Source organism: Entelurus aequoreus, linkage group LG01, assembly GCF_033978785.1.
Source record: "Entelurus aequoreus isolate RoL-2023_Sb linkage group LG01, RoL_Eaeq_v1.1, whole genome shotgun sequence".
Taxonomy (NCBI): domain Eukaryota; kingdom Metazoa; phylum Chordata; class Actinopteri; order Syngnathiformes; family Syngnathidae; genus Entelurus; species Entelurus aequoreus.
The window spans coordinates 63,574,925-63,602,791 of record NC_084731.1 but is presented as its reverse complement, the minus strand read 5'-3'; positions in this window follow the sequence as shown (position 1 = coordinate 63,602,791).

Genomic DNA, 27,867 nt, shown 5'->3' with positions numbered 1-27,867 from the left:
CGGCTAGGCACTGCTTGTTTTTTCACGACACTGGATTTAACCAAGGGCTACTGGCAGATTCCCTTATCACCAGAGGCCCGGGAAAAAACTGCCTTTTCCACTCCAGAAGCTTTATACCAGTTCGTGACACTTCCGTTTGGTTTGTTCGGTGCGCCCACCACGTTCTAGTGCCTCATGGACCGAGTGCTGCGCCCTCACGCGGCATACGCGGCGGCCTATTTGGATGACGTCATCATCCAGCGTGGCAGCTGGGAAGAACATATGCGGCGGGTGGGAGCAGTGCTCAAGTCCCTGAGGCAGGCGGGGCTCACCGCCAACCCGGCAAAATGTGCAGTTGGCCGGAGGGAGGTAGAGTATCTGGGGTACCACTTGGGTGGGGGGGGACAGGTGCGGCCGCAGATGGACAAGACAGCGGCGATCGCACCCTGTCCACCTCCCATGACAAAAAAAGAGGTGAGGCAATTTTTGGGGCTGGCAGGCTACTACCGCCGGTTCATTCCCCGGTTTGCAGACCTGACCAGCCCACTGACTGACCTCACCCGAAAAGGGGCTCCAGATCTGGTCCAGTGGACGGAGCAATGCCAGCACGTGTTTGAGAAGGTAAAGAAAGCACTCTGCGAGGAGCCGGTACTGCGCATGCCTAACTTTGCCATCCCCTTCTGTCTGCAGGAGGATGCGTCGGGCAGGGGGCTGGGGGCGGTGCTGTCCTAGCGAGTGGAGGGCGTCCACAGCCCCGTCCTGTACATCAGCCGAAAACTCTCGGACCGGGAGGCGAGGTACAGCACGGTATAGAGGGAGTGCCTCGCCATCCGATGGCCGATCGGGGCCCTTCAGTACTACCTGTTGGGGCGCGCCTTCAGCCTCTGCTCGGACCACAAACCGCTCCAATGGCTCCACCGCATGAAGGATGCCAACGCGAGGATCACCCGGTGGTATTACCAAAGTAGTTTTCTCATTCTTCTCAAATGTATCTCCAGAGAAGTAAGGCTCACAGTGAGCACTGTGAGAGATCTCAAAGTTGTCTAACAGTTATCTCTTTTCCCGATTTTAACTAAGACCAAAATGAGAGATGAATGAGCTGGTCTCAGTGAAAAATATACATGGTTTTGTTTCTCACTGTTTCTCACTGTTTGAGTTCTCAGATGTCTCTTTTCTATTTCGGCAAATAGAACATTGATGAGTATTGGTTTCAATACTCAGTGAGAGATGTACTTGGTTTTGTCTCTCACTGCTCACTATTTGAGTTGTCAGAAATGCCTCTTTTCTATCTCAGGAAAAATAAATTCAAAAATGCATTTTAATTGGCACAATTTAATTATACCTCAATCATACTCTAGTTTATTTCATGCCAACATTTGGAGAAAATAATTAATTCAGGCAATATGGATATATGGTCGTAATCTATATGGTTTATTTACATAATGTTCTACTTAATTTGTTGATTTCTTATACACACGCCATGTACAGGTAACTCAGTGACTACAATTGTGAGATGTAAAACTGAAGCCAAACAATACTGATATGCTCACAAAACACTTTTTAAGACCTTTCCAGAATTTGGAACTCAAAACATGTACACCCATCGTTTTCATATCCTCTCGGTTAGTTCAATTTTGCATATCACGTTTTAAAATTACAGTCTTAACTATCCCATTAATTGCTAATCAATAACCTTAATTCAAAGATTATACGTACTACTTCATGTGTATTTAAGTACCCTTTTAATTCACTAAAAGATTATCTATAAGTTAATTTAAACTATCATTTGTCTATCAGTAGGCGCGAGCAAGCTGTCATGCTTGCACTCTGACCTCCTGCTGTACGTGATATTCTCCAAAACAAAAGAATGTATTTATTCACGTTTCTCCTTATCTTTCAGCTAAATCTTTTAATCTTTTAACTTTTAACGTCCGCACTGTTTGTATTTTTATTGTCTCCATTCATCCATCTTCAACCGCTTATCCGGAATCGGGTCGCGGGGACAACAGCTCCAGCAAAGACCCCCAGACTTCCCTCTCCAGAGCAACATTTGCGACTTCCTCCTGGGGAATCCCGAAGCGTTCCCAGGCCAGAGAGGAGATGTAATCCCCCCATCTGGTCCTTGGCCTGCCGGGGGGCCTCCTCCCAGTGGGACGTGCAACGAGGACCTCCCTAGGGAGACGCTCGTGAGGCATCCGCACGAGATGCCCGAACCACCTAAGCTGGCTCCTTTCCAAGCGAAGGAGCAGCGGCTCTACTCCGAGTCTCTCTCGGGTGACTGCACTTCTCACCCTATCTCTAAGGGAGATGCCAGCCACCCTTCTGAGGAAACTCATTTCGGCCGCTTGTATCCGCGATCTTATTCTTTCGGTCATTACCCACACTTCATGACCATAGGTGAGAGTAGGAATGTAGATAGCTCGGTAGACCGAGAGCTTTGCCTTCTGGCTCAGCTCCCGTTTCGTCACAACAGTGCGGCAGAGAGACTGCAATACTGCCCCAACTGCTCCGATTCTCCGGCTGATTTCCTTCTCCATCTTTCCCTCACTCGTGAACAAGACCCAGAGATACTTAAACTCCTCCACCTGGGACAGAGTCTTGTCCCCTACCCGGACTGTACAAACCATCGGTTTCCTGCTGAGAACCATGGCCTCAGATTTGGAGATGCTGATCCTCATTCCAGCCGCTGAACACTCGGCTGCGAACCGATCCAGTGAGAGCTGAAGGTCACAAACCGAAGGTGCCATCAGGACCACATCATCTGCAAACAGCAGTGACGCAACCTTTAGCCCCCCGAGACGTATACCCTCTCCGCCATGGCCACGACTCCGCCTAGAAATCCTGTCCATGAAAATCACAAACAGGATAGGTGACAGAGCGCAGCCCTGGCGGAGACCAACCCCCACTGGAAACGGATCCGACTTACATCCAAGCACCCGGACACAACTCTCGCTTTGGTTGTACAGAGATTGGATGGCCCTCAGCAGGGTTCCCCTCACGCCGTACTCCCTCAGCACCTCCCACAAGATCTCCCGAGGGACGCGGTCATACGCCTTCTCCAAATCCACAAAACACATGTAGACTGGATAGGCATACTCCCAGGCCCTCTCCAGGATTCCCGCAAGCGTAAAGAGTTGGTCAGTTGTTCCACGACCAGGACGGAATCCACATTGCTCCTCTTGAATCTGAGGATCGACTATCGGCCGGACCCTCCTTTCCAGTACCTTGGCGTAAACTTTCCCAGGGAGGCTGAGTAGTGTGATACCCCTGTAATTAGCACACACCCTCTGGTCCCCCTTTTTGAAAAGGGGAACCACCACCCCAGTCTGCCACTCCCTCGGCACTGTCCCAGACTTCCACGCAATGTTGAAAAGGCGTATCAACCAAGACAGCCCATCAACACCCAGAGCCTTCAGCATTTCTGGACGGATCTCGTCAACCCCCGGAGCTTTGCCACTGTGGAGTTGTCTAACTACCTCAGTGACTTCACCCAGAGAGATCGACGTCGATCCCCCATCATCCTCAGGCCCTGCTCCTATCAGGGAGGGTGTGTCTGATGTAGTTGGGTTCAGGAGTTTCCAACGCCCTACGACTTCCTCACTTGAAGTCAGCAAAGTCCCATCCTTGCCGTACACAGCTTGGATGGTTCCCTGCTTCCCCCTCCTGAGGTGCCGTATGGTCTTCCAGAACAGCTTTGGTTCCGCCCGATAGTCCTTCTCCATGGATTCCCCGAACTGCTCGCACACCCTCTGCTTAGCCTCGTCCACAGCCACGGCCGCTGCCCATCGGGCCCGTCGGTACCTTGCAACTGCCTCCGGAGTCCCCTGGGATAACATACCCCGGTAGGACTCCTTCTTCAGTCGGACGGCTTCCCTGACCACCACTGTCCACCAGGGTGTTCGAGGGTTACCGCCCCTTGAGGCACCTAAGACCTTCTGGCCACAGCTCGCAGCTGCAGCTTTAGCAATAGAGGCTTTGAACATTGCCCATTCCTGTTCAATGTCCCCAACCTCCACAGGGATGGCAGAGAAGTCCCGCCGGAGGTGGGAGTTGAAGTCCTTCCGGACAGAGGACTCCTCCAAACGTTCCCAGTTCACCCGCACTACACGCTTGGGTTTGCCAGGTCTGTCCAGAGGTTTCCCCCGCCATCTAACCCAACTCACCACCAGATGGTGATCAGTTCACAGTTCAGCCCCTCTCTTCACCCGAGTGTCCAAAACATACGGCCTCAGATCAGCTGATACGATTACAAAATCGATCATTGATCTTTGGCCTAGGGTGCTCTGGTACCAGGTACACCTATGAGCATCCTTATGCTTGAACATAGTGTTTGTTATCGCAAGTCCGTGACTAGCACAGAAGTCCAATAACAATCCACCACTCAGGTTCAGATCAGGGAGACCGTTCCTCCCAATCACGCCAGTCCAAGTATCACTGTCATTGCCCACGTGCGCGTTGAAGTCCCCCAGCAAGACTATGGAATCCCCTGCCGGCGCCCCATACAGGACCCCATGCATTTTTATTGTCTGCATTTTAATTTAGCTTTTATTTTCTTTCATTTCACTTTGTTGTCTGTGAAGCACTTTGAGTCTGCCCTTTCCTGGAAAAACGCCACACAAACAAAGCTGCCCCGCCTTGCCTTGCCTGTCTCCGACTGGTTATCCAACCTAGTCACAACAAACACACAAGGCCATGCTCTAAGCGCCAGGCTTAATCACACTTCTCCTCTTTTTAACACTTTACATATCGGCTCTTAATACTTGATTTTTGAAATAGGTCAAGTAAAATAAAATAAAAACACAAATGTATTTCAGTTTTAGGAGTTAAATGATGTACCATCCTCAGTGATGAGCTGAACACATGTAGTTTTTTGTTATGGTTTTGGAGACCCTTGAAAAGTAAAGTTTTTTGAACATTATAAAATATAGTAACAATTACTTTCATCTTTTAACGTTGATGTTCCAGGTAATTTAATGTTCAGTAAATGTATATCATAGGCCAATATAAGCTTTGGCTTCCGCCTATTCTTTTTTTTTTCGGTCATTCTTTTTTCTTTTCTTTTCTGTGTGTAAATGTGTATGATTGTTAATATGTCTAATTTACTGTTAAACTGCTCACACAAATTGGTTGATGGTTGATTATATGACCAAAATAAACTTATTTCATTTATTCATTCATTATCTATCGCGCTCATAGTTTTATTCCATTTTGCATGTAATTATTCCTATTGATTTCTTCCCATTTCACTCAAACAACTAAACAAACAAATAAACAACGAATACCTTCATTTGTCACTTTCTCATCTTTTCTTCACTTTCGTTTTCCTTTACAAACAACATCCTGTATCCATCTCTTCCTTACACTTCACACAATGTTTCTATTTTCTGTTCTCCTAGAAACCATTCACATAACGTGAGGTTATAAACATCCTTTTCCCATATTTTCTCAAACCATCCTCTTCACCCTCAATCTGTTTTTTCACCTGCTCTCTCTTCCTCTCTCTCTCACTTTCTCTCCTTCTCTCACAATACAAACACAAGAATCCACAATAATCAGTCTTATAAAATAATTTTAGCTTTAGATATGATTTAGGCCAGTGGTTTTCAACCTTTTTTTTTTTCCAGTAAAATAAAGAAATAAAATACAGCATAATGTCATCACTTTCTGATTTATTAAATTGTATAACAGTGCACCATATTGCTCATTTGTTGTGGTCTTACTTGACTTATTTGGACAAAAAAAAATAAGAATAACTAAAACGTTTTAAAAATTAAACAAGTGATTAAATTATAATCAAAATTGCTATACATATAATCAATCATCAACCTTCTTTGGATATTGTAATAGAGATCCATCTGGGCTCGTGAACTTAATTCTAAATATTTATTTTGTTGAAGAATTATTCTTCTATAATTATATTTATAGAGGATTTTGAATTGTCGCTATTTTAAAATATTTAAAATCTCAGGTACCCCTTGGCATACCTTCAAGTACCCCCCTTTTTTGTCCGGGCGGAAACACCATACCCTCCTTTGAGAACTACTGGTTTAGCCTATAAAAAATCCTTTGTCTCATACATCATTAAACTGTACAACTCCTCTTTGGGGGGGCTAGGATGACAGGGAATGCAAAACAATAACAGTGCAATACTTTTTTATATCATGGTCGTTAATGCCTAGTTTCTCTTATTTTACTGTTCTATTTTTATTCTCCTTGTAATATTTTTCTATTTTGTTTCCATTTATACCCTTATTAGTTACTGTTTACTTTTTACTTCTTCTTCCTGAGGGAACTCTCCTGAAGGAATCAATAACGTTTTATCTGTCTATCTATCTATCTATCTATTACTAACCCGAGCACAATTCATGACGTCATGCTCATCTTGCAGACAGTTATTTCCATTTAGTTTTATTCTCTACATGTAATTCTACATGCACCAATGTCACATAGAAATTTGCTTTCTTTGTTATTTATTTACATTATTATTTCTGGTTTACTTGCTGTCTGTTTACTTAAGTTCTCATATTTTGGTCTGTCTTCCTTCTGATTAGAATTTGTTTAACGCTTCTCTACGTTTTGTTTTGACAATGGCGCTAAGTGTTGGCGACGCTTATCTGTACTTCTTCAGACTCTATGTTTCACAGTTTGCACAGATGCCCTTAGATGTATTAGAATATAAATGTAACTTTTATTTTATTGTGTGTTTATTCCTAAAAAAAATTAAAATGTCAATGTATAATCAATTTATCTGTATCAAATTTAAATTCAATATTATTAATTTATTTGTTGTATAACTATTAATTCAAAGTTACAATGTGTCCTAATCTATGATGTGCGTGCGTGTGTGTTTGTCTCAACTTCCACACAGGAACTGGATGGATCAGATAAGCAACAAGGCTGTTCAAAACAATATATTACACACATAATTAATGACTAATGAATTTAACAATGCTTCAATGTCCCAGTCCAAATGTATGTATTGATATTTAAATGTTTATTTATTCATATACAGTATATTTTATTTTTCCTATTATCAAAACCAACCTGTCAGCCTTCTCTTCAGATTTGAGTACAGCTGTCCACTATATATATTTATATATATTTTTATTTATTTATTTATTTTTGTATTCTTTAAACCTAGCTTAATGCTAACCTAGCTCAATGCTATCCTAGCTCAATGCTATCCTAACATTGTCACACCTCTTCGGCCCACGCCTCACGCAGCTGTCACTCACACAGCCTCGTCACACGCACACATCCCTTATCTTAAAATGTCTTCCAGCTGAGACTCCTTTTATTTATTTTTTTATTTATTTTTTATTTATATGCGTCACACAGTCACTCACACAGAGAATTTACCAGCACAGTTAAAAGTAAATGCAACAGACAACTATTTTTCTCATCCAGAAGCACAGCTGTATCATATCAGAACCTTAATAATAAGAACAACATTTATCATTCACTCTTAGATGGACAAATAGTCAAGTTTAAGGAGGGTATTCTGGACTTCCCTGCTTAGGCTGCTGCCCCCGCGATCCAACCTCCGAGAGCGGAATAAGATAATTAAATGGATAGATCATTCACTCATATGTTTTCTGTACATAAACTTTGTCTACTTTCTCACACGCACACACATTTTAGACAATTTCCCAACTTTTACAGATAGCGGGGCTGTGAGAAAAAGCGTGAAGGGAGGTTGCGAGAGGAGGGGGGGGGGGGGGGAAGGGGGAATTAAACCAGATAAGAAACCAGGTGCTACACAAAAGTTATTAAATTATGCATATATCTAAATGTACCAACATAAACTGACTCACTCAATACACACACATTTCAGCATTCATCATTGTACACACACATTGTTAATATACCATACCACCCCATTGTCCGGACAAATATAAACAACTAATGCACGCGTGCTTTTGTGGAATCGGCCGTCTCATATCACAAAAACCAGGTTCCATCATTGCTCATAAAACGGCGATTAACCCGTTTCATTGGAGCAGCACCTGCGTTATCAAACTGACCAACACGGATCACTGGCCTAAGGCGCCATAGGACCACTAGGAATCACCCACCAATCCTACAGACATCGTGTCTGGTCAGTCCCATACAGTTTCACCAAGTTTCACCAAAGCTCTACCATATGGAGCCCGAGACGCCACCTGTCTATTCTGCAGCCATTAAACAGATTCGTGACAACTTGGCTCAGTTGATCTCCTTTACCGGAGTCACTGAATGGTCACCTAATATGAGGCTTTTTTACACGCTGAGTCACAAGGACTAGGGACCGCTGCAGTTTCCACATAGACAGGTGTCTCGCACTTTCACAGACGTGTCAATTTTATATGGGCCAAATGTCACACCAGTTAGCAAACCTTGCCTTAAATTGATCTTTGTCCAACTCTGGCTAATTCTGATGTACTTGCAGAAAGAAGCATCCTCTGCCAGCAACGACACAGGATGAAGAGGTTAAAAGAAATTTTTCGTCTCACATCGTCTGTGCTTCTACACTCCAAACCACCAAAATTCGAATAAAAATCCCCTTATGTTAAAAACAAGAAATCACAAGTTTTCAACAAACACACGGACAAATGATCACATATAAAACAACTCAATCCAACCATAATTTACCCCATTCCAGGTTGTTTTTGGAGAACCTGACTAAACCTATCTTTTATCAAAAATAGATTCAGTAATTAGTCTTATCGATCCGGCTCTCTCCAGGCAGAAAATGTTTACACTTTAAGCAAAACGCTTACCTTGTTATGCGCGCGTGCAGCACACTGTCTGCCTGACAGAGAGAGCGGGAGCGGCTGTCGACCTGTAGCTTCTAAACCATCCTGTTCGTGACGCCAATTTGTGTAGTGGATTGTCCGAAGCTTAAGCAGGCAACAAAAGTAGTTTAGTACAACAAATTTATTTACCCATTATCAGAAGTGCAGGTTGAATTAAGTTGGCCGTGCAGTCAGACCACATGTTACTCCGGAGTAAACAAGACACACACAAGCCACAATCACTGTCGAGTTCCGGTCTTCTGCCATTTTTTATATGTCTCTTGTGCGTCATTGTTTGTTATCTAATGCGTCACGATTGTTTTGTTTTGGTTTTGTCTGTTCCAAAACAACCTTGTATCTCTTAGTCATATTTGGAAATTCTAAACATTCTGTAGACAGGTTGGCACAACTCCATATTCACCTTTGTCCCACTGGCACAGAATAGAAGAGAAATTAAATGAGCGTACATTCTTATTAGACATGCAATATAGGTCAAAGTTCAGAAATTCTACTACAGTTACTGATGCATTGTCATATATTGGTTTGTCTGTTGTGTCCTTGAAATTTCACTCTTCTGCACACTCCTCACTCAAACTATCTTCAAATCCTTCATTAAACGTATGTCCGTCATTGTACATCCAATCCCCCATATTAGGGAGAGCTTCCTCAAATGATTGAGATGGATCATACTCAGTATCGACATGTAGTTCAGTTGTTAGGCCATCAGGAGGATCTACGAGGGCTGATCTGGAAAATGGTTTTTCCATTGTCTTTGATAGAGTCAAAAGTAGAAATAGTTTCATGTGCTCAAATTAAAATAGAATAAAAATCATTAAAGGTTTTTTATAACATTTTGTCACAAGGCAAAACGTAGAACATTTCAGCTCACATTCTTACACTCAAAAGTTTGTCATATTTTAGCAGGATTTGCTTCGTGACAAAATTCACAACAAAACATTAGTCAGACACAGAAGACGATGGGTGTACCTGGCAGGTAGGGAGAGGCTTGATGTTCCAGAGTGGTACATCCTGCATGGACAGCTGGAGGTTCGATGTGTTCCATTTGAAGAGCAGTGTTTTGGGCTCCTTCAGGAAGCACCGCCTCCTGCAGTGTTCCCCTGCTGCTACCTCCTGACACAAAGAAGAGGAACCAAAATACTCAAAAGATTAAAATAATAAAAATAAAAAAAAGAAGAAAACATGCAAAACAAGAAGCAAGTTGACATCAATTGAACACATTATACAAATCCAGTTAATGGAATGCATTTATTTTTTTCCCCCACATCTTGATCGCATTGTAGTTCATGTTTACATATCTTCTGTGTTTGTGGTAACACATAATCCACAGTATTAAATGTAACTCATCACAATACAACACACACTATAAAAAGAAAGTGAGGAACTTCAGTGATAAACAATGCCAATGATTAGTAAACACACAGCAGCAAACCAAACCTATGAGGAAGGATCTTGACGAGGGATGCAACATTATTGTAAATATTGCGTTATTTTGGTTTCAAAATTCTCACAATAATGCCGTGATGGTCCAAACGAAAAACCTCAATGGCGATAACTGAAGCCATTGAAGAAATGACTAATGCACTGGAACATAAAAAATATGCAGTTGGTATTTTTATTGATCTAAAGAAAGCCTTTGATACCATTAATCATTCAATTATACTAGATAAAATGGGAAGATATGGAATTAGGGGGCTGGCTGGTGACTGGTTAAAAAGTTATTTAACAGGGAGGGTACAGTTTGTTAAAATGGGTCAATTTTTATCTGATACTCTTGGCATTGCTTGTGGTGTCCCCCAAGGGTCCGTGTTGGGGCCAAAACTGTTTAATGTATATATTAATGATAAGTTTAATACATCCAAAGTACTGAAATGTATGCTATTTGCAGACGACACAAATATATTCTACAGTAGTGATGACTATAATGAGCTCATAAATACAGTAAACACAGAACTAAACATAGTAAAAAAATGGATGGACAAAAAAAAAAGATCTTTGAATATAAATAAAACTAAGATAGTGATGTTTGGAAATCGCAACATAACGTCTGAACAGAAAATAAGTATTGATGGTACCCAAATTGAAATCATAAATGAGAATACATTTTTGGGAATAATAATTGATAGTAAACTATCATGGAAACCTCATGTCAGACACATTAAAACAAAAATCTCCAAAAGCCTCTCAATTATAAACAAAGCAAAACTATATCTCAATGAAAATGCACTCCGTACTCTATACTGCACCTTGGTACTCCCATACCTTACATACTGTGTTGAAGTATGGGGGAATACTTACCACAACACAATTCATCCTCTGATCATATTACAGAAAAGAGCAGTGCGGATCATTCACAACGTTGGTTATTTAGAACATACTCATAATCTGTTTATGCAATCAACGTTCAATCAATCAATCAATGTTTATTTATATAACCCTAAATCACAAGTGTCTCAAAGGGCTGCACAAGCCACAACGACATCCTCGGTACAGAGCCCACATAAGGGCAAGGAAAACTCACCCCAGTGGGACGTCGATGTGAATGACTATGAGAAACCTTGGAGAGGACCGCATATGTGGGTAACCTCCCCACATATAAATAAATTATCTTCTTCCCACTCCCTTTCAGGCAATACTGGACAATCATGCATAACATACTATACATTACCTTTTGCACTATATTAATTTATATTATTATGTGTTGTTAACTTTGTACTTTTTTATGTCATTGCCTGAAATAAATAAATAACTGGAAAAAAAAAAAAGAAGTTTCATTCTTCATACGTGCTACTGTAATCATGCTAAAAGAAAGCAATATTTTCATGCTTGTTCCTGACAAACTGTGGACAGCTTTGTATCCATCTATCTGGTCTGTAAATCTCAATCAGAACTAATTCACATAAACAAAGAACACACATATACATATAACTTACTTAGACATTGCTCATCAGTCTCCACATTCACATTGGTGGCTGCAGGACGGGATGACTGCAGGAAGAAAAATAAAGTATCACATATTATATCTGCTGCCAGTTTAATGCACCACCACTATGCCAGTCTACTCACCAATTGTACAGTCCTTCTTGATCGTTCATTTGAGTCGACTTCTTTACCAGTTCTTCTTCATCGTTTTCCAGGTTTTTGTTTTGTCATTTCGACACACCAGTACTATTTAAATACAGACAGAGGTTGCTGGAATATACAGTGGAACTTCTTGTAAATGTAAATTGTTCCACTTCCAATGTTCTCTGTACATTCATTCATATCATTATTTCAATATGGGATGTATAAAGTGTAGCTTATCACTTGCGATGCCTCGGTGGAGGTAAGTACCATAGCTTCTAGCAAGGTGGTTGCACCGTTGAATGCGGCATTTATAGCTCTATTTTCTTAACACGGTGACGTTACAGTAGTTTAAAAAATACTAACTCGTGTGTGTTAAAGTAATTTAAATACCAAAACAAAAACAATAAATGGGCAGCACGGTGGCAGAGGGGTTAGTGCGTCTGCCTCACAATACGAAGGTCCTGAGTAGTCCTGGGTTCAATCCCGGGCTCAGGATCTTTCTGTGTGGAGTTTGCATGTTCTCCCCGTGACTGCGTGGGTTCCCTCCGGGTACTCCGGCTTCCTCCCACTTCCAAAGACATGCACCTGGGGATAGGTTGATTGGCAACACTAAATTGGCCCTAGTGTGTGAATGTGAGTGTGAATGTTGTCTGTCTATCTGTGTTGGCCCTGTGATGAGGTGGCGACTTGTCCAGGGTGTACCCCGCCTTCCGCCCGATTGTAGCTGAGATAGGCTCCAGCGCCCCCCGCGACTCCGAAAGGAATAAGCGGTAGAAAATGGATGGATGGATAGTATTACTTACTTACAGTCGTTATTCCTTCGATGCTGAATTGTTTCTGCCAATCGAAATCAAGTCACATCCGCCCACTAAATGCGCATGCGTGTTTTCCAGGAAGAGCAATTTTTTTATTTTTTTATTTTTTTCACAGAACACGTTTTAATGTACATTTTAGGTCCAAGTGTTGAGAATTTGTTCCACAGGGCAAATGCAAACTGTAGACAATTATTTGGACAAGAAAAAGTCACAGTTGTCGTCAATGTCTTTCCAAGAGAAAATAAAATATACAGTATGTACATTTGCTTGAACGCAGTAGGACCAACTATCTCTTCCTTACACTAAAAGGGTTACTCAACAACCATACTTGCCAACCCTCCCGTTTTTAGCGGGAGACTCCCGGTCTGTGTTCAGCGCCTCTCCCGATAACCTCCCAGCAGAAATTTTCTCCCGACAAACTCCCGGTATTCAGCCGGAGCTGGAGGCCACGCCCCCTCCAGCTCAATGCGGACCTGAGTGGGGACAGCCTGTTCTCACGTCCGCTTTCCCACAATATAAACAGCTTGCCTGCCCAATGACGTCATAACATCTACGGCTTTAGAGAGTAGAGTGCACAACTGCGCACACAACAAGGAGACGAAGCAGAAGAACGAGGAAGTTACAGACATGGCGACGCCGTCGACGAGCAAGATGAATAAATATGCTTGCAAGTTCCAAAACGGATGGAAACAAGAATTTCAGTTCATCCAGGACAGTTCGAAGGGGAAGGGGTATGTAATTATGTTGCCTGTACATTTTGTAAAACAGACTTCTCCATTGAACACGGTGGCCGAGTCATGAACGGAGGAGAAGTTAAACAGGACAATACTGCCATCTACTGGATAGCCCCCAGAACACTGAAATTCAAGTATTTATTTTATTTATATGTATAATAAAATAAATATATATACATATATATATATATATATATAGCTAGAATTCACTGAAAGTCAAGTATTTCGTACATATATATATATATATATATATATATATATATATATATATATATATATATATATATATATATATATATATGAAATACTTGAGTTGGTGAATTCTAGCTATAAATATACTCCCCTATTAACCACGCCCTTAACCACGCCCCCAACCACGCCCCCGTCCCACCCCGACCGCTCCCCCCCACCTCCCGGTATCGGAGGTCTCAAGGTTGGCAAGTATGCTCAACAACAAACATCAAAGGAGGGTATTTCGCAGCAAACAACTGAAACAGTGCAGGTCACAGAACAATACTGCAGTGGCAGAGAGGTATATTCAAGAAGTTTGTTTCAAATGTCCGATTCCCCTGAACGTTGCACAGTGCTAAGCCAAGCAGCTCAATAACAGTATTTCCCAAAAGAGGACCAGGTCCCAAGTGAAAGTAAATGCAACTTTTTTGGGAATTTTTCCCAATCATTCACACATCTTTGTCCTCATTCATGCCTTCCAAACAGTAAAAAACTGCTAGCAAGCGGCGGCTAACAAAGAAATTGCCTATTTAAACCATCCAACAAGGTTTTATATACATGCTGTAAGTATGTATGTCATGTCGTAGCACATTGATGCTAACATTTAACATTTATTTTTTATTTTAAACATTTCTTTCCTGGGCACATGGATTTCCCACTATGCTACTTTTTGCAACTAATCATGGCGGACTTTGCGAGTGCAGACTACTTTGGGACAAATGATCGAGAATCTTATTTTTTTTAGCCTGAATATACAGAGGATGAGCTCCAACTTTTAGAAAACAATTGCATACACTTGGTTATAATATGTGTTTTTTTTTAGAGCGCTTTATAGGCGGAATCCCTATTAGCCTATACCCGCCTCTTGCTAGCAGTTTTTCACCATTCAGAACGCACCAAAAAGAGAAAGATGTGCGCTCTTGTCTCACACAATGATTGTGGATGATTCTACAAAAAATAGTGCGGTTCTCCTTGAAGTTGTGGAAGAAAACAAGCAAACAGGTGTTCTTAAATAGGCTAAACCGCTGCCAGGAAGAGCAAATATGATTAGACAGATTCATGGGGCGTCATGCCAAATCTCGCGAGGATGTTGTTGAGACAGATCCACAGCTCAGAATTTAGATAGTTGATTTTCTCCTTATATGTCCATCTGAAAATAGCCATTTTTGGCTATGTGTAACTTTCAAAGGAAGGCAATTCAGAAAATTCACGCTTTCTATCAGACAGCGGCGGACATGACGCGTTGTTTGCCATCAACGTCAGAAGAAGAAGAGGCAGGAAAACAGTAGGTGGCGTAACATTTTAACGTTGTCTGCGCCTACCTCAAACGAAAACGAGGAAGAAGAAGAAAGAGAAGAAGAAAGAGAAGAAGAAGCGGGAAAGTTTTTGGAAACGACGACCGCAACGCTTGCGACAGAAGACTTAGAGAGGTAAGTATCCTAATATTTTTTAGTTGGTCAACCATCTAATATTGTGAAGTAAAAATATTTAACTGTTGTGAAAATGGAGTGGTCCTTTGGGAGGTTGCGGTAACGCTAATGGCGTCTGCCCAACAAGTAATGTTAGCATACATAATGAACTTCAAAATTAGATTCCACAGTGCATATTGATTTGGAGGGCTTGACTTTAAAATGTTTTATAATACTGTTGTAGGTAAAGTAACAATCGACAAAGAAGGTCCGGGCTGCATTTTATTTGTATGGCTGGCTAGCTGCAATAAATAAGAGATGACATCCAAAAGTGTTCAATGATTAACCAATTTTGTCCCGCCATTTTGAAAGCAGCAGTACATTTGCTTACTCGCTGGCAGTGGCCGAGTATGTTTTGTATCATTCTATTGATTATATAAACTGCATATATATTGGAAAATAAAGTAGGTATGTGTGTAAAATTTTAAACATTCATTCATTTAAATGAAATCAGTATTTTCAGACAGGTCTTGTTAAGACTAGTTACATGATATAAGAATCATTTTCCTGTGATACATGTTTAAAACATTATGATTGTTTTAACCTAGGGCTGTGAATCTTTGGGTGTCCCACGATTCGATTCAAAATCGATTCTTGGGGTCACGATTCGATTCAAAATCGATTTTTTTTCAATTCAACACGATTCAAAACCGATTTTTTTTTTTTTTTTAACGAAAACAATACACAACAATACCATAATAATGCAATACAATTTCAAAACCAAACCCGACCCAGCAACATTCAGAATAGCAATAAACAGAGCAATTGAGAGCAATTGAGGACACACAAACATGACACGGAACAATCTAAAAGTAGTGAGACAAAAATGAATATTATCAACAACAGTATCAATATTAGTAACAATTTCAACATAGCAGTGATTAAAAATCCCTCATTGATATTATCATTACAAACATTAATAAAAATAAAAAAAATAAAAAAATGAACAATAGTGTCACAGTGGCTTACACTTGCATCGCATCTCATAAGCTTGACAACACTATGTGTCCAATATTTTCCACAATGATATAATAAGTCATATTTTGGTTCATTTAATAGTTAAAACAAATTTAAATAATGGATCCCATATTCCAATATATGACTCATTATTATCTAAACTAAATGCAGTTTTTTTCTATTGATATAATCTCCGTACCTTGTGTGTACCAGTCAGTATGAGTTGGACTATCAACATCTATCCATTTTTTAAATATTACCCTTTTTGTTATTATGCATATTGAAAGGAATGCATTTTTACTCTTTGATGACATGTTACTAAATTGATGGAGATCCCCAAGAATACAAGTTTGCAGTGTCATTGGGATATTTATATTAAGGACTAGGATTGCTTCTTTTGTTGTTTTCAACCATAACTCTTTTATTCTCTGACATTCCCACAATAAATGAACAAGAGTTGCCTCGGCTGCCCGACACTTCATACATAACTTGCTATCTACTACACCAATTTTAAACAGCTGAGAAGATGTAAAATACAATCTTTTCAAGATCTTCAATTGAGTCAACTTATCTTTAATGCTTCTAAAGGGCTTATGGCATTTTTCCAAATATCATTCCATGATATGTCTCTCCGGGTTGCGGAGGAGACCCTACCCCAAGTGGACGAGTTCAAGTACCTTGGAGTCTTGTTCATGAGTGAGGGAAGAGTGGATCGTGAGATCGACAGGCGGATCGGTGCGGCGTCTTCAGTAATGCGGACGCTATATCGAACCGTTGTGGTGAAGAAGGAGCTGAGCCGGAAGGCAAAGCTCTCAATTTACCGGTCGATCTACGTTCCCATCCTCACCTATGGTCATGAGCTTTGGGTTATGACCGAAAGGACAAGATCACGGGTACAAGCGGCCGAAATGAGTTTCCTCCGCCGGGTGGCGGGGCTCTCCCTTAGAGATAGGGTGAGAAGCTCTGCCATCCGGGGGGAGCTCGAAGTAAACCCGCTGCTCCTCCACATCGAGAGGAGCCAGTTGAGGTGTTTCGGGCATCTGGTCAGGATGCCACCCGAATGCCTCCCTAGGGAGGTGTTTAGGGCACCTCCGACCGGTAGGAGGCCACGGGGAAGACCCAGGACACGTTGGGAAGACTATGTCTCCCGGCTGGCCTGGGAACGCCTCGGGATCCCCCAGGAAGAGCTGGACGAAGTGGCTGGGGAGAGGGAAGTCTGGGTTTCCCTGATTAGGCTGCTGCCCACGCGACCCGACCTCGGATAAGCGGAAGAAGATGGATGGATGGATGGATGGATATGTCTCTTTCATCTAAAATGTTTAAGTCCATCATCCATTTCCGAACACATGCATCATTTGCATTTCTAGTGTGGTGTTCATTTATTATTCCATAAAATAGTTTAATTAATTTCTTAAATGTATCTTGATTAAAAAGTGCATCTTCCAGTTCATGGCTATTTAAAGACATACTTTCAGAGGATATGCATTTATTTACAGCGTGTTTTAAAGAGATAACATTTAAAAAATGATTTCTGGGTACATTATATTGATCAACTAAATCATTGAACGGTTTAAAATAGTTTTTATTAATAATATGATGAGGTTTAGTAATACCTCTGTCTTTCCATGTGGTCCATTTAACCACATTTTAATTAATTATGATATTAGGATTGTACCAAAGCGGTTGATTTCCAGATGTCATTGACTTGATTCCTAGTATTTTCTGACACAGTTTTAGAATGTTAAGGGTGGCTTCTATTGGGCTCTGCCTCAATTCATTAGGTATTTTTTTAATATAATATAAACTCCCCACATCAATGTCCAAATTCATTAACATATTTGTTTCTATGTTGATCCAGTCTTTATCTGCAGAAGAATGAAATAAGTGGCTTGCTTGTTCACAACCGAAGGAGATATAATAATGTAAGAAGTTTGGTAATTGTAGTCCTCCTTTATCTTGTGTACAAGACAACCTTAAGTATGAACAACTGGCCTTTTTTCCACACCATATAAAATGTGATATCATTGTATGTATTTTCTTAAACCAACTTTTATTAATTAGGACAGGCATCATTTTCAGTATATAATTAACTGCTGGCAGTATACTCATTTTTACTATGTTTACCCGACCCCAAAGTGATATTTGGAGACGTGACCAGCGTTCCATTTTGGATTCTATCTTATTTTTTAAATGTTTAAGATTTAGATCTCTGCTTGTATAAAGGTTTGGTGTAATGTGTAGTCCTAGATATATGATTTCTGCCTCTTTCCATTTCATTTTGGAGTTCTGAACTTGTGATCTCTTGCAGTGTTTATTAAGTGGTAATATTTCACATTTGTCCCAATTGACTTTATACCCTGATAAACAGCCATATTCAGTGATGACATTATTGAAATAGTGAAGAGAGGAGTTAACATGTGACAGGTAGAGAATTATGTCGTCACAATACATCGATAGCTTATTATACTGTGAGCCAATTTCTATACCATGAATATTATTTTCACTTATTATTTTTGCAGCTAAGGGTTCAATAACCAAATTAAATAATAATCCAGATGCAGGACATCCCTGTTTTACTCCTCTTTTTAACGAAAAAGGTTCTGAAATATGATCATTGGTTTTGACTGGTGCCATGGGCCTTGTATAAAGCATCTTAATCCATTGTATAAAATTATCTCCAAATCCAAATTTACATAATGTGCAAAACATAAATGACCAGTTTATGCAGTCGAATGCCTTCTCCGCATCAACAGTACACACTGCTGTGGGATAAGGGAAACTTCTTGCATAGTAAATAACCTTAAACAATTTCCTTGTATTGTCTGAAGATTGTCGACCTTCCATGAAGCCAGTTTGGTCAGTATGAATTAATTTTCCTATTACATTTGATAATCGTGTGGCTAAGATTTTTGCCAAGATTCAAAAGGATTCTCTATTCATTCAGTACATAGGATTTCAGCAGGATCTACCCCAGTCTGCTGACATGCAAGCAGAGTAGTAGATTTTTGTAAAAAGCTTTTAAAATTGTAAAGGACAATGCTTTATCAACTGATTGCAATAATGTAAATTTGTTTTAACTATTAAATGAACCAAAAATACGACTTATTTTATCTTTGTGAAAATATTGGACACAGTGTGTTGTCAAGCTTATGAGATGTGGTGCAAGTGTAAGCCACTGTGACACTATTGTTCTTTTTTTTTTTTTTTTATAAATGTCTAATGATAATGTCAATGAGCTATTTTTAATGAATGAATGAATGAATGAATGAATGAATAATGAATGAATGATCTTTATTGTCATTGTGCATGTACAGGTACAGGTCTAACGAAATTTAGGTTGCTTCCCTGAGGTGCTTTGCATTTAAAAAAAAAAGAAGAAACCACACAATATACAAAAACAACACAATATACACAATATGCAATATGGCCTAAGACCACTCTAAGAGGCAATGTAAAAAAACGAGACAGTAAAAAGTATAAAGTGACTAGTGAACTGACTAGAGAGGAGTAATGCTGGTTCCCAGTGTGCTGAGGGGGTGGGAGTCAGCATTTCCTACCTCCTATGCTGTGCAGGCTTTTTATTGTGGATTAGATATGTAAATAAATATGATAAATATTGTCTAGTTGGCGTGTAATCGCTGATTGCACAGTCCCGGATCGTGATTGACCGGTGGCTTCCTCATGTTGCACGTGAGGGAGTTTTTATTTATTTTTATTTATTTATTTGTTTTATTTTATTTTTTTTACATTCCAGCTGCGTTTAGTGCAGTTATGGCCCGGGGGTAGAAACTGTTCTTGAGTCTATTTGTGAGGGTTCGCATGGTTCTGAAACGTCTGCCGGAAGGCAGCCGATCGAAGTGGCTGTTGCCGGGGTGGGATGGGTCCTTGAGTATGTTGGCTGCCTTCTTCAGGCAGCGGGAGTTGTACAGTTCTTCCAGGGAGTGGAGGGGGCACCCGATGATTTTTTGGGCCGAGTTGACGACCCTCTGGAGAGCTTTCCTCTCTGCTGCTGTGCAGCTGCAGAACCATACGCAGATGCAGTATGTGAGGATGCTCTCCACAGAACAGCGGTAGAAGGACACCAGTAGATCCTGTCTCAGGTGGAGATTCCTGAGTACTCTCAAGAAGTAGAGCCTCTGCTGTGCCCTCTTGACAATGGCCGTGGTGTTGGTCCTCCAGGACAGGTCCTCCTCCAGGTGAACTCCCAGGAAACGTAGGGATGAGACTCTTTCCACACAGCCCCCGTCGATGTACAGGGGCTGTATGGTAGTTTTTCTCCTCCTGCTGTCCAAGATCACTTCCTGGGTCTTGAGCTGGTTCAGCTTCAGGTTGTTCACCCTGCTCAACCCTGCCAGCTGCTCCACCTCGTCCCGTCTCGTCGACCCCAGAGATGCAGCCCACCACCGTTGTGTCATCGGCAAACTTTATGATGTGATTGCCGGGATGGGTGGCTGTGAAGTCGTGGGTGTAGAGCAGGGGTCACCAACCTTTTTGAAACCAAGGGCTACCTCTTGGGTACTGATTAATGCGAAGGGCTACCAGTTTGCTACACACTTAAATAAATTGCCAGAAGTAGCCAATTTGCTCAATTTACCTTTAACTCTGTTATTATTAATAATTAATGATATTTATCTTTGTGGAAACACTGATCATCGTAATGATTTCTCACAATAAATATATATAGAAACAGATAAATATCAATATGCAACACTTTATTTTTATATTTTCTCTAAGTGCACATTTTTCAAATTGAACATTTTCAAATGATCACTTCTAAGACAGTCTTGTGAAATCACAATATCCCATTTTAACTAGCTAGCCACTAACATTTTTTAACAAATCCTGAATTACTTTGCACCATGTTTGTACAAATAATAACTCATGTAAAATACAAAAGTAAACTCTCCAATTTTTAAATCATGTCACACTTTGAACTGGACACCAAATCTGTTATCTGTTTCTTTGTCAGTTAGTGGGAAGCCTGGCATTGCATGCTGTTAACTAGTGTGTTGTACTCTGGTGTGTAACTTGACACTGCAACTCTGAGTGAGTCTTGCAGATGTGCATCAGTGAGGCGTGTTCTGTGTTTGAAAGGTTTTGTACAAAGAGTATGAATATGGGGTCCTGAAACTTCTCAACCTTGAAGCTATGTGTCTGTCTTTAAAAGCATCAATTGTTCCAAAGATGTATTTAAACATTGAGTGGTACACAAATGTCCTGTTGGACAAAAAACATGTACTGTATCAAAATAAATTGTATCCTTTTTTACAAGTGATCCCCTCCCAGAGAGTCTGCTGGGAAACATAGCGGGGTTCATAAAGGAAACAATCCACTCATAGTGGTGTTTTCAATTTTACGTGCCAGAAAAAAGAGACGATATTTTGCAGCAGTTAATATGGATGAACTCTAATATTGTAATAGATGGAAAGCCTTTCTTTTGGAAAAATATGTTTGAAAGAGGAATCATTTTTGTCAATGATATTATCAATGAGAATGGTAAAATTATGAAGTATGATGAATTTAGAGCTATGTATGGTGATGCTTGCTCAAGCTTTTCATTTTATCAACTAACTGGAGTAATTGGGAAAAGATGGAAACAAATAATTAATTATGGAACTACTAAATTATTAGTTTGTAAACCTCTAATAAGAAATTCTAGTTGGCAAAAAGGAACTAAAATAAATGGAAAAATATATAATTTTTATTTAATAAAGAAATCTTTGAAGGCTGCCTCATACAACACAAATGGAAAATGGGAGGACTTTTTTGACTGCCCGTTGCCATGGGATGCCATATTCAAACTAATCTATAAAACCACTATCGATGTGCAAAATCGTTATTTTCAAATTAAAATTATTTATAACTTCTTACCCACAGGGAAATTGTTAAAATTATGGAATATGACAGAGTCAGATGATTGCCGATTTTGTTGTCAGGAGCCTGAATCCACCCTGCATTTGTTTTGGTATTGTCATATTGTGTCTTTGTTTTGGGTGGAAGTTGAAAAAATGTGTTTAAAGATTGGTTTGTTTATGAAGCTTAATGTGGTTTCTGTTATTTTAGGAAAGTTCATTGACAATCATGATTTAGTCAATTTAATTATAGTACTCTGTAAAATGTTTATTTTTAAGGCCAAAAACAAATATTCACTTAGTATTACTTTCTTTAAAACATTTATTCAATATTTTCTAACTTTAGAAAGTTACATGGTTGAAAACGATAATGATGCCAAAAAACATTAAAAAAAAGATGAGAAGTCCTTAAAGGCTTATTTTGAAAGTATAATTATGTTTATAGATTATATGATATCTGTTGTTGTGTTCCCTAATTTGAGTGACCTGGACATAATCTGGACTGTACATAAATGCTTATTTTGTAATTTTGTTTATAAATTATATGCAATCTGTTGTGTTCCCTAATTTTTTTCTGTGTACATGAATGAAGGTGTGTGTTGCTGAGTCCGACTTGGACATTATCTGGACTGGGCCTGGTTTAAAAAACCCTTTAAACAAATCTAATTTCATTGACAACCTGGTCTGTTGAAGATAAGGCCCTTTTTTAAAAAATAAAATAAAATAAGATAAATAAATAAAAAACATTTCTTGGATAAAAAAGAAAGTAAAACAATATAAAAATAATTACATAAAAAATAGTAATTAATGAAAATGTTAGTGGACCAGCAGCCTATACAATCATGTGTGCTTCAGGGACTGTGTCCCTTGCAGATGTGTTGTCTATGTTGTGGGAACCAGAATATTGGTAGCAGAAAGAAATAACCCCTTTTGTGTGAGTGGGTGTGGATGAGTGTGCATGGGGGAGGTTGTTTGGGTTGATGCACTGATTGAAAGTGTATCTTGTGTTTTTTCTATGTAGATTTAATTTTAAAAAAAATAAATTAAAAAAAATAATAATAATATATATATATATATATTTTTTTTTTTTAGAACAGGCCCGCGGACGACTCATCTGGTCCTACGGCCGACCTGGTGCCCGCGGGCACCGCGTTGGTGACCCCTGGTGTAGAGTGAGTAGAGCAGGGGGCTCAGCACGCAGCCCTGAGGTGAGCTGGTGCTGAGGCTGAGGGCTGTGGAGGTGTGGGTACCCATCCTCACCCTCTGATGCCGGTCAGTCAGGAAGTCTTTAATCCAGAGACAGGTGGGGTTGGATATTCCGAGGTCTGCTAGCTTGGTCACCAGTCTGTCAGGTAAGATGGTATTAAATGCAGAGCTGAAGTCTACAAAGAGCAGCCGTACATAGCTCTCCCCCTCCCCCCTCCATGTGGGACATGGCGCAGTGGAGAGCCGTAGCGATGGCGTCCTCCGTGGACCTGTTGGCTCGGTAGGCAAACTGATGGGGTTCCAATGCGGGCGGTAGGGATGAGATGATGTGGGTCCGGACCAGTTTCTCCAAACACTTCATTGTGATGGAAGTGAGTGCCACTGGCCGGTAGTCGTTCAGACAGCTGACAGTGTTTTTTTGGGGGGGGGACCGGGATGATGGTGGAGGTTTTCAGGCAGGATGGGACGGTGGCCTGGGACAGGGACCGGTTGAAGATGTCGGTGAGGACACCAGCCAGCTGATCAGCGCAGTCTCTCAGCACCCGTCCGGAGACGCCGTCCGGTCCCGCAGCCTTCCTCGGGTTCACAGCTTTCAGTGTGCGTCTGACCTTGTGCTCCGTCACTGAAAGGGTGAGGCTGCTGTGGTCTGTCGAGTGAGGTGTGACTGTTGGGTGAGGTGTTGTTACTGAGTGAGGTGTGACTGCTTCCGATGGTGTTACCTCAAAGCGGGCGTAGAAGGAGTTCAGCTCCCCTGCCGGCCGGGGGGTTGCTGGGCCTGTAGTTGGTCATGTGCTGGACCCCCTGCCATACCCTCCTGGAGTTGTTGCTTTGGAAGCAGTCCTCAATCTTTGTTTTGTAGTCCTCCTTAGCCTCCCTGATACCACGCTTCAGGCTGGCTCTGGCAGTGCTGTAGAGCTCCCCGTCGCCAGATCTGAACGCGGTGTCCCTCTCCCTCTGCAGCCTCTGCACCTCTCTCGTCATCCACGGCTTTGTGTTGGAATAGACTCGGACGCGCTTATCCACAGTAACAGAGTCTGTGCAGTGTTTTATGTAGTCCAGTACTCCTGATGTGTATTTATCCAGGTCCTCGTCTTCAAAGACCTCCCACGCAGTGGTGTCAAAGCAGTCTTGCAGCTTTTCAGTGGCACCTTCAGGCCAGGTATTGATGGTCTTTGTTGTGGTGGGAGCACTTATCCGGGTGGGGGTGTATGCTGGGATGAGTAGCAGGGATGTGTGGTCTGACTGGCCCATGTGTGCTAAAGGTTTAGCTCTGTAGCCCAGCTTAATATTGGAGTAAACCTTGTCCAGTGTGTTTTTGCCTCTTGTGGCACATTTTACATGCTGGTGTAGTTTGGGGAGCACTACCTTCAGGTTAGCATGGTTAAAGTCTCCTGCGATGATATGAGCAGCCTCCGGATACATGCTTTGTTGCTGGTTGATTGTATCATGCAGCTGACCTAGCGCTGTGCTAGCATTAGCATCTGGTGCTATGTACACTGCGGTTAGCAACACAGCATTGTATTCCCTCGGCAGGTAAAAGGGCCGACATTTAATAGTCAGATATTCTAGATTAGGGGAACAGTGGCTACTCACAATGCTTGTGTGTGTTCCCCATGTGTCCTTTGCGAATATTAATAGTTCTCCTCCCCGCGATTTCCCTGTAGCCCCTTTTGTCCTGTCCAGGCGGTGTAGAGTGTAGCCTGTTAGCTTGATAGCTAGGTCCGGGATGGATGAATGGAGCCTGGTTTCTGTGACTATTAGCACGCAGCTATTCCTCACGGTGGTGTTCGTTGCTACCTGTAGCCTCAGTTCGTCCATCTTGTTTGCAAGTGATCTTGCATTTGGGAGAAATATACTCGGCAGTGGTGGTTTGTTCGGTCGTTGTCTTAGCCTCTCCAGCAGACCAGCTCTGCAGCCTCGTTTCTGTTTACGTTCTCTACGCCGCCTGCGGCGCTTTGTTCCGGGTATAACGTACCATGGAGATCCGGGTTGTCTCGCAATTTCTTCCGGGATGTTGTTTACACGGATAAACTCGGCCGTGACGGCGTTTTCTCCGGTAGATCCGACTTCTATGAGATCCTGCCTGGTGTAGACGTTGTTTGCCCGACAGAATGTAAAAAGTAAAATAACAAAGACGTACATAAATAACATAAAAAAGCACCGAACGGGAGAGCGTTGAGCCTCTGCGACTAGTCGCGACGCCATCTTGCGTAATATCATCTCATATCATTAATCTCTGCTATGTTGAAATTGTAACTGATATTGATACTGTTGTTGATAATATTAATTTTTGTTTCACTACTTTTGGTTTGTTCTGTGTCGTGTTTGTGTCTCCTCTCAATTGCTCTGTTTATTGCAGTTCTGAGTGTTGCTGGGTCGGGTTTGGTTTTGGAATTGGATTGCATTGTTATGGTATTGCTGTGTGTTGTTTTGTTGGATTGATTAATTTAAAAAAAAAATGTTTTTAATAAATAATAAAACATTTTTAAAAAACTATTTTTTAAAAATAAGATTCGATTCTGAATCGCACAACGTGAGAATCGCAATTCGAATTTGAATCAAATTTTTCCCACACCCCTATTTTAACCCATTAAAAATGTACTATTTTATGGTCAACCTCTTCAATACAAAGTCATTGGGGCTCGAGATTTTATTCATGACCTTTTTATTAAAAATGCCATAACTTTATCAATATGTACCCTATTATAAAAAGGTGCCATCAAGCCCCCCGCACCCCAAAATAGATAAGAATAAAAATAAGAATTAAACTGTCTGGGTTGAGATTTGTTTTAACATATACAAAACGATCATAAACAATCATTTTGTCTACTTGTTTTTGACAGAAGTTAAATATGATTCACCCAAAAAGTTAACATCCATATGGAGTGATCCCATATAGTTTCCATTTATATTATAGTTCCATCCATCCATGTATTTTCTACTGCTTTTTCCTTTCCGTGTCGTGGGGGGTGCTGGAGTCTATCCCAGCTGCACTCTGGCGGAAGGCGGGGTACACCCTGGACAAGTCAACACAGATCGACAGACAACATTCACACACTCGCGTCAATTTAGTGTTGCCAATCAACCTATCCCCAGTTTGTGATCCAAAATGTATTTTTTCATTAACAGGATGGAGAAAAAGAAAATGACAACAAAAAATAGGTTAAGAGTTCCCACAAAGAAAATGAAGGACCTGCATAATTCTCCTCCCCCAAATGAGCAATCTGGTAAGTCTCTATGTATGTGTGGCAAAACGGACTACGGATCAACCAAATTGCAGTGTTACATGTAGTTAACAAACTGGAAAAAGGACTTTATTAGTTTGTTTAGTATTTAAAGAACAGCTGAAAATGCCACCTTGGGAATGTCGCCCCAAGGAAGTTAGGTAACAGTACCCTAATTGTAATGAGGCCACACACCTCTAAGACAGCGATGGGCAAGCTCATCCTACTGCATATGCTTTAAAATGCAAATAGGGATGGGGAGAGGGAATAATCATTACAAAGTTGTCCAAATTAGATGACAAATACCAGTCCAAATTTGTATACTCAAATAAAAAATGTTGAACACTTTCTCTTTTGCACTCTCTCTTTCAGGGTGTTTGGCATTCGTCAGATGGGAGGACGGTTATACCGGCAAAATCTTTACAGGAGCAGACATTTTGTCAAGAGATGAAACTCCTGTGCAGATCTTAGATCTTAGAACAGGAGATTCGGTTTTAGCTAAGTGGTCAGATGGTAAATTTTATAGGGCAACTGTTGAATATATTTCAGGAAAAGATCAGACTCAGTCACCAAAAGGCTGCCAAACTACGTTTGTACACAGGAGTTATTTTTAAATATGTTAGAAGCCAATGAGCCATCACACTCAACATCAGGGTCTGACACCATTACAGTAGATCGGAACCCACTGTCTGAACATTATAATATCACAGCGCTGAATCTGTCAAGTGACGGGGGACTTGTAACAGGCAGCAACACTGTTGGACCACCACCACCCTATGGGTAAGCTTGACATTTATTACCTCATGCCTATGGGGCTACAAGTTCAAAACTTTTAATCTTTATAAAATCAAATTTGGTGAATTTCCAAACCAAAAAAACAGCATTAACTGAAATATCATTTTATCTGCCATCAAATACTTGTTTCAGTAAATAGTATGTGAATTACAAATACAAATAGTTAATGTATTTAATTGCCCAAAACCCAACATCTGTATCCACTTTGATTTCAGGATTAAAAGTTTTGAACTTGTGGACCCTGAAAACAATTATTTGCCATCATTTTGTTACTTTTTAATCATGGTCAAAATGTTCATAGAGTGTAAATATCCACTCTACAATCTCATGTGTCAAAATTAGGGAGTAACAAAATGAACATTTTATGTCTTGGTTACAGTTGTTATCACAGTATTGATGAATGGGCTCAAGAAGTACTTGAACACACACTGAAATCTTATAAACAAGTTTTATTGAGAGAAAAAAATAGTTACACAATATATACTTTAACAGAAGAAATCAAATTTTTTAAACATTCAGTTTCACGTCAAAATATAAATTCCGCATTTTTCAAAATTAAATATAAATACAAATATATAAAAATATAAATACAAGTAGTGTAAGGATGAGGATGAGAAACAGCTAACTTTGCTTTCTTATCAGCAATCGAGCATTATCTAAACACCCGTGGGTTCTCAGAGCAACACACAACACCGGAAATGTGTCCCGTGAAAACCTGTCGGACCGGATATTTCAATAATAACAAAA